The 9978-nt window shown below is 43.2% G+C and overlaps 1 long non-coding RNA gene across 2 annotated transcripts; it reads right to left on the bottom strand.

The window, feature by feature from the left end:
- LOC102163929 lies at positions 6492-9753 on the bottom strand. Of its 2 annotated transcripts, none has more exons than XR_002337902.1 (2): positions 7501-9753; positions 6492-6797 (listed from the first exon to the last, which is right to left on the bottom strand). It is a non-coding gene; the product is annotated as an uncharacterized LOC102163929 (long non-coding RNA). The 2 variants fall into 2 exon arrangements; XR_300003.3 differs by lacking the exon at positions 7501-9753 and adding an exon at positions 6963-7494.

The following is a 9978-nucleotide window of genomic DNA, read 5'->3' as shown; positions in this document are numbered from 1 at the left end:
TGATTCCAAGTCCCCATTTGTGATGATGGCAGAAAATTAACTCAGTCACTTTCAGATACTCTTATCAAGTCAAATTCAAACTTATTATCTCATAAATAATCCTGTTTATACAAATGCTTCTTTCACTTCTTCAAGCCAGTTTGGGGTCAACTGCCCCGAAGAGGGAGTGCCCCCACCTTCTCATATCTGTCCTGCACTATCTCTCTGCAGTTTCTCAAGTCTCATATAGCCCAGTCCTGGGATCAGCACCTGACATTGACCAGCAGGTGAATATTGGCGGATCTGTGACAGCATTTTCTTCCCAAGAAGATTTGTGGCTTCCACTGATCCCCCAGGTAGAAGTCAATGAACATCCCCAGGTGTCAGAGGTCTCAGAGGTCTCTGTCTTGTTGGTTTGCCAAGTGGCCTTTTAGAGTTGATGAATAAATAAATGCTACTTACACCAAAGGCTTTCTGCAGCCACAAGGAAATTACTAAGTCCCACAAATTGCCAACTTTGGAGAGAAAGTGGGCATGGCAAGTTGGAGAATATTTGCTTTCTTTGAGCCTAGCTGCCCTGTTTCCATGTGGCCTGCAGGTCTAGAGCTGTGCTCAGCAAAATTTGTCTAAGGTGTGGTATTCCCTATCTACTGCTCTTTGCAGGGAGACCTATCCAGTAACCTCCGCCCCTGAAAACACACACACCACCACCACTACCACCAACTCTCCTCTCTGTTTTACATTTTAAAGCATTCTTTCTTCAACCTCGTCCTGATGCTCAGCAGTATCTCTTCCCAGAGCAGGAGTTAGAGGAGGAGCAGGCTCTGTAAGGACTTCCTTTTAAGTTAGTAATTTGGATTCTGGGTAATTGTCTTTAGGTTAGCTTGTATCCACATTAACAGTTTCCAAATAAACCTCACCGTGCTGGAGAATGGAAGAAGGGCACATTCCATTTAAAATTTTACATGTCATCTACCACAATCTCAGGTGTAGAAGACTTTCTCTCTATAAAGCCAGCCAGTAGAAAGATCTCCTGCCTGTAATGGATGGGAAATTTTTATTTGCAAATTGAGCCCTTAAAGAGTTCATACCTGGCTAAATCCCCTCTGGTGAAAAACACACATGTTCCTGAAATATGGTAATTTGCACTACAATCAAAGCCCTACCAGGTTTCAGGCAGAGAATATTGAATTCAGAGCAGGACCATGTGGGGAGCTGGTTTAGGAAAAAAGCCTGAAACTTAGGGCCTTGCTCAGACCCCAGCTGAGTGCTGTTCAGCAGGTGTTTGTAATATGATCAGTTTTCACAGATTCCAAACAAAAGCAATACAGCTTCATCTGTTAAAAATCTGAAGAAACATCTAGATTTTTCATAATTTAATCCAAATAATCTGAATTACTTCTTCATACTGAACTTGTCATTTTCTTATTTGATATAGATTGTAAGTATCTTTGTCTATATTACCACGCACTTGTATGCACTGAAGGAAGCATTTATGGGATTTTAAAATTCATTTGTGAAGTTCCCATTATGGCTCAGTGGTGAACAAACTCGACTAGGATTTATGGGGATCTGGGTTCGATCCCTGGCCTCATTCAGTGGGTTAGGGATCTGGCATTGCTGTGAGCTGTGGTGCAGGTCGTGGAGGTGGCTGTGGCACATGCTGGCAGCTACAGCTCCCATTCAACCCCTAGCCTGGGAACCTCCATATGCCATGGGTGCTGCACTAAAAAGACAAAATAATTCATTTGTTATGAAGCTCACTACTTCCTTCCCCTTATCAGGAAAATTTGTAAAAGCCTTTTTTTTTTTTTTTTTTTTTTTTTTTTTTAGGAGTCTAATCAGAGCTATAGCTGCCGGCCTACGCCAGAGCCACAGCAACTCCAGATCTGAGCCGTGTCTGGGGACCTACGCCACAGCTCAGGGCAACGCTGGACCCTTAACCCACTGAGCGAGGCCAGGGATCCAACCCACAACCTCACGGGTCCTAGTTGGATTCGTTTCCATTGTGCCACGATGGGAACTCTTGTAAAAGCCTTTTTAAAAGGGCACAGATTACTAGGTGTTTCTACTGTTTTTTTCTTACTATTGTAATAAATTACCACAAACCTAGTGAATTAAAACAACACAGATTTATCATTTATCTATCTGGAGGTCAGATGTCTAAAATGGATCTTACTGAGCCAAAATCAAAGTGTCAGCAGGGCTGAGGGATCCAGGGGAAAGTTTCTTTCCTTAGCATCTCCAGCTTCTGAAGGATACCAGCATTTTTTAGCTTGTGGCCTCTTCCTGCCTCTTCAAAGCCAGCCATGTAATATCTTCAAATCTTTTCTGCTTCCCTTTTCCACTTTAAAGGACCCTGTAGCTATATTGGGCCATCTGGATAACCCAGGACAATTTTCTTAAAGTCATTAGATTAGCAAAGTTAATTCCACCTGTGCTCTTAATTACCACCCCTCCTCCACTTTTCTGCCAAATATAGCAGATTCATAGGTTCCAAGAATTAGGACATGGGCATCTGGGGTGAGGACATTATCCTGCCTACCACAGTGTCCTTTCAATGGCATGCCCATTGCTATCTATCTATTGGCCACTCTGGGGTTATCTGATTTTATACAAGTATTCTCCTTGTCTTTGACAAGACTATTTCACAGTTCTATAAATTGGAGAAACTGAGAGCAATGCAAATAGTTATTCTCTATAGAAATACAAATGAATTATATCTAATAGATATATAATTTGTTCTTTCCCAGTAGAAAAGATAACTCCAAACCATATTTTATTGCCATAGAGATATTAAATAGTTCTACATCAATTAGTAAATTAACTTTGCATCACTGATTACCTGAATATGTCTGTTCTTCAGTCTCTTTTGAATCAGTTTTAACTTCTGATTTCTTCATCAATTAAATTAAATCTTTGACATGTATTTATTTTTTTTTATCTCTATGAGGGTGATTATTTTATCTTTTAAAAGTGTTAAATTAAATGTTAACACTCTTTCTTTCTTTCTTTCTTTTTTTCATAGCCACACCTGTGGTATATGGAAGTTCCCTGGCCAGGGGTCAAATCAGAGCTGTAGCTGCCAGCCTACACCACAGCCAACACTGGATCTGAGCCACATCTGCAACCTACACCACAGCTTGTGGAAACACCAGATTCTTAACCCACTTAGCAAGGCCAGGGATCAAACCTGCAGACTCACAAAAACATTTGATCCTTAACCTGCTGAGCCACAAAAACGCCTAAATTTTGACACTCTTGAAATTATCCAATAGCTGAGAACTATCTGCTTGGAAAATATACCAGAAGCTGGTACTTTTCAGGACAGTATTTCCCAAAGTGTGCTCAGTCTAACACCAATTCCTTGAGTGTTAATAAATGTTCCCTGGAAAAAGGATTTCATTTTAAAATAATTTTGAGGAAATTTTTTATTCACAGAACTTCTCACAGGGCTAGTACTCCATGTTAAACATTTTAGAAAATTCTGTTCCAGATTACTGAATTTTTGTTACATTGTAAACCAATAACAAACCAGTAGCCAAGACACTCATAAAATTATAATGTTCACATCAAAACAAAATTCATTTTCTCAGTTCCTTTGTCTCAATTTACCCAATTTCAAAGTGCCCTTAAGGGTATTTAACTAAAACCTGCTTGCAAACAGGAGGGCTGCAGGTATGTAGGTACATCTATCTCAGGAGAGCAGTTACCTCTGATTTTCTTTTTTTTTTTTTCCTTTTTTTTTTTTTTTTTTTTCGCCGCACTTGAGGCATATATGGAATTTCCCTGGTCAAGATCAAATCCGAGCCACAGCTTCAACCTACACCACAGCTATGGCCTCACCAAATCCTTTAACCTACTGTGCAGGTCTGGGGATTGAACCCTTGCCTCAGTAGCAACCTGAGCTGCTGCAGAGACAACACTGGATCCTTAACCTGCTGCACCACAGCTGTAACTTCTCCTCTGATTTTCATTTGATCTGCATTTTTTTAGATAGGCAAGAGATTGACATTGGATTGAAAGTCAAGTTATTGGTTTTAATAGATCATCAGAGACTCAAAAACTCTTGTTCACTTTCCAAGCTTCCACCTTCTTGGTAACAGGGGGCCTGGTAGCTTGTAGGCAGATGATTCCTTGGTAACTATGAATCAGAGGGAGTGAGGTATGCAGTCTTTGAGATCAAGTAAGAAAATAAACACCAATATTATTAGACATTTACCATTTACCAGGCCCTGTGATGAACTCTGTGCATAACCTCATTTAATATAATGACTAGTATCCTTATCTTACTACAGAACCAGTGTCACTTGTTCAAAGTCATATGACACGTGAGTGGCTGAGCTGGAATCAAGGCCCACATTCACCAAGCATCATCTCACAGATCCTCAAATCCTTTGGCTGATTGGGGCCAGATGTATTTCAGATTTCACAGTTTTTAAGATTTTAAAGAAGTAAGCAGGAGTTCCCAATGTGGCGCAGCAGAAGAGAATCCAACTAGGAACCATGAGCTTGCGGTTCCATCCCTGGCCTTGCTCAGGGTTAAGGATCTGGTGTTGCTCTGAGCTGTGGTGTAGGCTGCAGACATGACTCGGATCTAGCACTGCTGTGACTGTGGTGTAGGCTGGCGGCTACAGCTCCAATTAGACCCCTAGCCTGGGAACCTCCATATGCTGTGGGTGTGGCCCTAAAAAGACAAAAAACAAACAAAAAAAAAGAAGTAAGCAATTCATTTACCATATATGACAACATCCCTAGTGAGGTCCGGGAGCATCTTATGATCAAACACATAAATGTAACACAACATAAATATATTCATGCTGAGATAAACAGAGGCTATAGATTGCCTTATATCAATTCAGGTCACATTTTGTTAACAAAGGAATTGTAAAACATCTTCCATTTTCAGAGATTTCTGGATTTTGGAACAGTTCATAAAGGATTCTGGACCTGACTTCTTTTCAAGTGCCCAGCTTTGTTCACTAAATTTAGTATCTTTCTTTCCTGGATAGTACTGACAGAATGCTGCTGATTCTCTCCCTTCTATTTTAGGTTTCCTGAGCTGCCAGCTTTCTAATACCAGGTTCCTTTTTCAGCCATGGTAAAATGCAATTAGTCTGCAAGGGGCGCTCCAGGCTTCCTGTTTCATTCTCCTCTACCACCACTTCCCCAAACCCCAGTGCACCAGCATCTGGGTATGTCAAGAAGGACCTTTACTGAGCCACCATACTAAGGCTGAGGTCTCTTTCCAGTATTTTCTTTCTTGGGAGTCCCTCTGCACACCCGGTGCACTAGATGACCAGAGGCTGCTGCCTGTGGCCCTCCTTGCCCTGAGAGAGTGTGGGGTGGGAGTTTAAATAGACCAGTATCCCATAGCCCTTAGGGAGATGCAGACCAGCCCTCCCTTTTCCTTGGCAGACTCTTGTACTGCCCTTCCTTGCCGTCAGTGCGGTACACTTGAGAAGTCAGAGGCTTGATCTAAGCCCAGAACAAAATGGGCAAAATAGACTTAAATGGAGCAGAGGCCTTCTGCATCCTCAGCCTGGTTCACCAGGCCACCCCACTGGATAGAAATTCACAGATGCAAGCATAGGTATTCTGATCATACGCTTGACATGTCCTTGATGCCTATTTCCCTTATGAACTTCAGAGGGAGGTGACCAATTTAGACACAATTTATAAATACAGTTGTCCAGGTGTGGATTTTCTTAGTTTCAGTCACATTCCAGGCCTGCTCGCTTCCGTTTACATCTTGAAGTTGGGTGCTTTTATATTTTCTCAGGTCCACATTTTTCAGGAACATTTTGGGGTTATTACTGAAGAGAGCTCTTTGCATCCATTTGTTTGTTATATTTCACTAGTTTAGCTCTAAGAGGGTAAATGTACACCCCAAATTGGTATTGAAAATCTTGAACAACTGGAATCACACAGGCACCAGCCAATCAGAAGAGACAACAGGTGCAAACAACAGGAAGGGCTGTGCTGATCCATGCTGGCCAAGTCTCAGCCTGGCTAGTGTGTCTGAGTAAGACACTAACCTATGATTCTATTCTACTTCCTACTCTTTATTCGGCCAACTTGTGAACATGTGTGTCCAGCTAACACTAAGGAAAGGCTATCAGAGAAAATGTTTATGACAGTAAAACCATTCTATTATATGCTACAGTGGGAAGAAATAATAATCCAATGATAGTGCTAATTATTCTTTCTATCTTGCATGTAGTAAGAAAGGAACTCTTTTCTGGTAGGAGCTGATAGCTCTCTCTGAAAGGCAGGATGTGGCCTCTAAAAATCTACTTTTACTTCTAAAAGGACAGGGCTAAAGAGACTTTATCGAGCCTTCAGGTCACAAAGAAATGCGGCTTTCACTATTCAAGACATTCATGCTAGGATGCTCCAAAAATGTATTTCCCAAACCTGCTGACTCTGTTATTGATCCTCCTGAGTAGATCCCCACCAAAAGTCCTGCCCAGTGTCACTTGCGCCAATGTAACAAAATCAAGTTCAGTTCAGAAGCAAAGGAAAGCTTTATTCTTTGATGAGAGAATGAAGAGGTACCAGCTCTCACTCTAACAAATTCTCCCCCATCAAGGACTGTGGGCGGGGCTGTTTTGTCAGGATCCTTCTGGGGGCCTGGCGAGGAGCTCTCGCGGGGCTGTCCTGTTCGCGCTTCCTGCAAGGCGCAGCGTCTCTGCCCTCGGCCGCCACCGCCGCCATCTTGAATTGAAGCCTTGGGCTCTGCTATTTCGCACTAGAAACTCTGGTCTGAAGGGCCGGGCGCCAGGCCTCTCCGCGCTGCACCCTCTGAGCAAGTGAAACTAGACGAAGCACAAAGGAAAGAAAAAAGGTTAGAATTTATCTTATTATCTAGCTTCTACGTTTATTTCCCGGACATTGTTAATGGGCTTTGTGGGGACAAATCCCTCCTCTCTCTTTTGTTCTGCTCCTCATTCTTGAGGGCCACAGAGGGCTTCAGCTCTCACTTCTTTTCCTGTTTCCTGCTGATTTCCGGCGTCATCACCACCCCGGGTAGAGGAGAATTTCTCCCCAGCTACCTCTGGATGTTTGATTGTCACCAGGCCTCAGCTGAACTGTTGGTATCCCTGAGTGACCACCACTTGGAGTTTTATAGTTATGTATGGCCCGAACATTAGCAAGAATAATGGTCATTAAGGCGCCCAGAAAAGCTAAAATCTAAGTGATACTAGGGAGGGCCTGTTTTATCCCACTCCAAAATTGCTCAGCCAAATTGGGCTGAGTAGTCGAAGTTGAGGCTAGTGTCACTGGCCACAGTTGCCACAGTGGCCGTTCCCTTTGTTACGGTGACAGTGTGATATGTGGTTCCCCTGCCAGGGTCACTAGCACCCTTATGACTGCAACAATTCCTGAAACTAGTAGTCCTTTCCTGTCTCAGATTTTGCGTGACTGATCTAACAATCAGTGAAGTTCTACACTTCCTGAATATCCCTGGTCACACTTCTGTTTTTCAGAAGAGAAACTTCAGGTCAGAGGAAAATTCACCCAGGTGGTCAAAGGGGTCCATTGTCCCAGGTTGTCTCAGAGGAGGCTGGGGTTCAGGGGCCCTCTTCACTGGAGTATGGTGTGCACATGGAGTGATCCCTGAAACTTCAGGGCAGAGTGGGTGGTTAGGATCACCAAATGGGGTAGTTCTACTAGAAGTGAATTGGTCTTTGGGCTGCTGGTTTTCCAGGTTTTTAGCTTCACCCAGTCTCCTGGCCTGAAGGGGTGGAGGGCCAGACTGGTGAGTGTGGGCAGCACCTGTTTACCATATTCCATGAGTGTGGTCCTGTTTTCTTCTACCTGGAGAACATACTGAATTGTTTCATTTCAAAGTTGTCAAGGTGCCCTTTTCTCTGGACTGGGGAATGGGTCTATGTGCATGAGTTCAAATGTACTTCACTTTAACTTATGTCCCTTGAAGCTAACTACATGTGGAGCAGGGCAGTTGGGAGCAAATTAATCTAATTTTTTTGAATCTCCTCACATTCATTTCAAAAGGCTCAGGTGCATTTTAAGATCTAATTGGATTGCTGTACTTTTCCTGATGATTGGGGTATCCAGGCTGAGAACAAGGTTCGTTTTATGCCCAGGGCACTTGTTATCCTTTCGTCACTTGAGACAAAAATGCTGGACCGTTATCACTTTGTAGGAATCTTGGGAGCCCAAATCTGGGGATTATCTTTTTTAGTAATGCTTTAGCCACTTTGCCTGCTATTTCACGTCTAGTGGGGATCACTTCTCCTGACCCTAAAAACAAATCCACTAGCACTGAGAGACAGCTGAACTTGTCTGATGCTCTTGACGTGATAGTGAAATCAATCTGCCAATCTTCCCTAGGATGTGTCTCTCTGGGCTGACAGGCCTTATGTGGGGACCTCTGGGGGTGCTGGTGTGGGGGTTGTTCATTGTGCAGAAGGAGCATGTCTCAACTATCTGACTGATTATCCTTTTCATACCAGGAGTTAGCATGATTGCAACTGACCAGTTATATAGGGCTTCTCTCCTGTAGTGAGTTTCTCAATGAGCCTCCCTGATGGCTTGACAAATGGCAGTTGGGGAAAGAAATATTGCCCATGTTCATTAACTAACCACCCGTGGTCTCCTAGCTGTCTACTGAAATCCTGTTTCTGGGCTTTGTCTCATTATTTTTTGTGTAGACTGGAGAGTAATTGTTTGCAGCTGGCCTCTTGGGTATGAAGGATAATTGCCAATTTACCGTTAGGCCCCTAGGTTGAATCACTGCCACTATTTTTAGAAGCTGCACTACTTTAGGATCTCAGTATGTTTCAGGCATGTTTCACCTGTTTATTCTCTACAGTAAACATACTCCCTTTCTTTCCAAATAGCCTGTGTGCATACAGGATGGCATATACACACTGGGAATCTGTGTAAACATTTGAGATCGTCTTCAGGTGAGGGCTGTTGCTTTGGCCTCAAGGCAGATGTGCCTGAGAGTAAGCTTCATGTCTCCACGTCTCAGGTCTGGGAGGATATTGCATATTGAGTCAGTTTCTTTCCCTCTCTCATAAACCTGCTCCCATCTGTGACCTCATGGGTATTTGGGAGAGGCTTACTTTCTAAGTTGAGGTGACTGGAATATTGTGGCTTCTATACAGTCATGCTGCAGGGGCTTTGTTTCTGTGGGTAGCAGGGTGACAGGATTTCGCCTGTGATGAGTTTTTATGGTAGACACTGGGTTGTCTAAAAGCATAACCTAGACTTGAATCTACCTTCCAGGGAACAGCCATTCTGTTCCCTTAAGACTTACTAAAGCCTGAACCTAGTGACCGGGTGACCAAAAGTTAATTTTTCAGCCTCTTTTAGCAGGGTCATAGGGCATTCAGGAATGTATAGGAAGGAATGGATGAGAGTATATTTGTCCAGTTGCATTCTAATGGATCTATGAATGTCCTTTATTGGGCCTCCCCTGATACTCTGATAATTTTACACCTCTCGTGACTGAGTTTGCCTGATCTGGGGTTCAGAACTAAGTGGCACCAGTGTCGATGAGGAATTAGACTGTCTTTCCTCCTATGTCCTATGTCAGCTGGAGCTCCTCAGGGGTCAATTGGAGTGTCAAATTAAGAGACCCCTGGCCCTATTATTCTTCATCTGTTTGGGCTCTGCTGTTTCCACCCCCTCCACCCTCTCCAAGGCAGTGAGGATCTCTTTCTAGTGTCCCTCTCGTTTATGTATGGTGCAATGATTGGGTCCTAGTTTCCTTGTCTTGCTATCCCTTGGTGGAGGTTAGGGATCACTTACTAGAATTAAGTATCTTGGTGGGCATTTGGTCCAAATTCCCATACTGACTAATTGACATTGAAGAGTGACAGCCAGTACGTGGTCTTGCCTCCAGGGCTTTTTATCCTCATGACTTTTCCTTCTCTGTATCTGTTATTAAACACCCAGTAGGCAACCTTGGCCAAAGGAGAGGTAGGACTATTTGGTTCTAGTTCAGTTTCCGAAGTTTATGCCTAA

This window comes from Sus scrofa, chromosome 13, assembly GCF_000003025.6.
Source record: "Sus scrofa isolate TJ Tabasco breed Duroc chromosome 13, Sscrofa11.1, whole genome shotgun sequence".
In the NCBI taxonomy this organism is placed as follows: domain Eukaryota; kingdom Metazoa; phylum Chordata; class Mammalia; order Artiodactyla; family Suidae; genus Sus; species Sus scrofa.
The sequence above is the reverse complement of the archived record's forward strand: the minus strand, read 5'-3'. Positions and strand labels throughout refer to the sequence as shown.